The sequence below is a fragment of the Rousettus aegyptiacus genome, unplaced genomic scaffold (assembly GCF_014176215.1).
Source record: "Rousettus aegyptiacus isolate mRouAeg1 unplaced genomic scaffold, mRouAeg1.p scaffold_m13_p_18, whole genome shotgun sequence".
NCBI classification, from domain to species: domain Eukaryota; kingdom Metazoa; phylum Chordata; class Mammalia; order Chiroptera; family Pteropodidae; genus Rousettus; species Rousettus aegyptiacus.
The window spans coordinates 1,121,225-1,124,019 of record NW_023416293.1 but is presented as its reverse complement, the minus strand read 5'-3'; the positions used below and the strand labels follow the sequence as shown (position 1 = coordinate 1,124,019).

At 41.7% G+C, this 2,795-nt stretch overlaps 1 pseudogene; it reads right to left on the bottom strand.

Moving 5' to 3' along the window:
* Positions 1-119, bottom strand: LOC118613519 (annotated as a pseudogene).
* Positions 120-2,795: the final 2,676 nt, after the last annotated feature.

The following is a 2,795-nucleotide window of genomic DNA, read 5'->3' as shown; positions in this document are numbered from 1 at the left end:
CACCTACAGCACCTGGTCTTCCTAGGTGGTCTCCCATCCAAGTACTAACCAGGCCCAACCCTGCTTAGTTTCCAAGATCAAATGGGATCAAGCTTGTTCAGGGTGGCATGGCCCTAGAGGAGCATTGTTTATTTATTCAGCAAACATTCTTGAGCACCTACCACATGTCTGGCACTATTCTAAGTGCCGTGGTGACCAAAGAAAAAGGCCCAGAGTCTGTGTGTAAGGAGGTGCGCCCAGGATAGCAGTGGCCACGTGAACAGATAGGAAACGTATGTACAGGAGCATCACGTATGCGATACATTCACACATATAGGAGCACGGTGGTTTGCTTCCCAAAGTGCAAAGAAACAGCCACTGAGTGAATTGTATACAAATTAGAAATTACAAGGCTCTAGTTTCAAAGGGCAAAGAGTTAAGATTAAGAGAAGCAGTTGCGCTGATGATGAATATTTACAAAATGTTTATCTTTAAATTTACAAAAAAAAAAAATTAGTACCAAGATTCTTGCAACTAAAATGTGGCGATTACTAATGTGGCCAAAATCTTCTCTTGAAGAGGAAAATTGGGATCGACAGGGAAAGATGCTAAAGACCCCCAGGGCCTCACTTTTGGGGACCGCCTTCAGTGGCAAAGTGGAGTGGGGTCTGAGAGCAGGGAACCAGTGCCCCCGAGGACGCTACGGCGACCCTCGCACCGAAGTTCAGGAGCTGTGTAGAAGCCCAAGTACACGTAACACAAAGCTGAGTAGACGAGCGGTGGAATCAAAGGGAATGATAAAGTCGCTTTTAAGTCGGGACGCTGAGTACTGTAGCCCGGAAACCTTTCAGAGCCAACCTGACTTAAAATCTCAGGACCTCCAAGAAGTGTTCTCACTCCAAAGGAGATACAGAATGGGTTCGAGTACCTTCCTTCCACTGTTGTTGCTGAATTCTAAAGGAAAATTGGGGCTGGGATAAATAGTAATTACAGATAGATTAATGTAAAGGTGCCGCAGTTGCCTAGGCATTTATATTTCTTTATATTTTACTCTAGAACAGTCTGACTGTACTATTCTTTAACATGTATGCTAAGCTGTTGCAGTAAAAACATATATTTGTATAAAAATATATATGATTGAAATTAATGATCTTGTCTACTCAGTTAATTAGGGTTAAGAGATGTCTGGATTTTGGGGGGCTGTAGTAAATGAGCATCCGCTTCACACGTACGTAGACAGGCAGATGATGTTAAATGCAGAAAAGATATTTGAACTAACGGGAACACCTAACGTCTGCTGATTTTTGCTATATACTGGGCAATGTATTAATTATTTTGCATGTTGTTTTTACTTTATTCTCTCAACTATCTTAGAATCTAAGAATCATAGTTATCACTCTCCTATGTATGAAGAAACCAAGACGAAGCTTGCGCAAGATTGCGCAGTTGACAAGTGGAGAAGCCAGACGTCCAGAAGCCACACAGTGCAAACTCGTTTGCTTTTTTGAGGTATAAGGAGCAGGTGGATACTGGCTTATGAGTTAAAATGAGAGAAAAAAAAAGCTGATACAGAGTAGGAATGAAAATCATGAAGAACAGAGACAAAGAAAAAAGACCGAAGGAAGAAACAGCAAAAATGCAGTCACTGAAAATAATTTTCGTGAGGAAATTCACAGCCACCTTGCTCCCTCTCCCTTTGTTCCCCACCACCGAACTCTCTTCATTTCCTTCAAAACATTCATCATGATCTGCACATTTTCCTTTATTTTTAATTTCAATTACCTCCCACACTAGAAAGTCTGTTTTCTCTCCAATGTACAGATAGCACAGAGCATTGCTTGGCATGTAATCAGCAAGCAAGAAGTATTTATTGCATTAATAATTAAATCAATCAGTTAGATAATATAATTATTAGGACTGGAGGCTAAGTTCCCAGTAACATTTTTTACCAAGCAGCCAAGAAGTATGTCTGCCATTCTCTAACCAGAGAAGCGACACTACCTAGAACATATTCTCCTGGGCTTTGTCTCTGCTTCTTGGGCTGGTAATTATATTTGCTTAGCAGTCAAACACTCAGAGACATAGGGAAGGGAGGACACTGTGGGTAAGGGGGAGAAGTGTGCCTCCTTGAGATCAACGATAGATTCTTTTGATGAGCAGATTCTGTGCTATTTACGTTTGACATCAAATTCGTTTCAGAATTGCTTTCCCGGAAGAGGTGAGCTTCGTTGGAGGAGTATGTAGAAGAAAGACGATGTCACAGGGAGAAGAGGATTTTGTTTCCACATGCAGGGCCATGTGGAAGCTCATGAGGAGGTGGAAGTATAAGGAGAAGGTGGGGAGTGGCAAGCAGTTGCGATTGAAGAGAGTGGAGGTAGCAAATGTGGGAAGAGGAAGAAATGACAGAATTCAGTTGAGCAGTGGGCTTAACAATCTGGCGATAAACTGGGAGCTAACAAGGCCCACCTGGAGTGGTTAGCGACAAAAGAAACATTTGTAGCTCACAGAGAAGATTTAATTGAGGAGAAAATAATATGATGTTTGGCTAGCATGAGACTCATGCTGTACCTTGGACTCCGCTTCTTTTGGAATTTTGAAGTGGGCAAGAAATGACTGACGTGTATGTGCTTCTGGACCGAAAACTTGTTTCTTCGTCGATGTGTTGGCACCTGTGCCGGCATCTTCGTTATTCGCGCCACAGTGATTTTGTCTTGACTTTCACGTTTCTTAGCATGAGACATTTTGTAACTACTATCTTCCTTATTAATATTGTTTTGTTTTAGTCTTTGAATGACTTCTTGGCACAGATTTTTTTT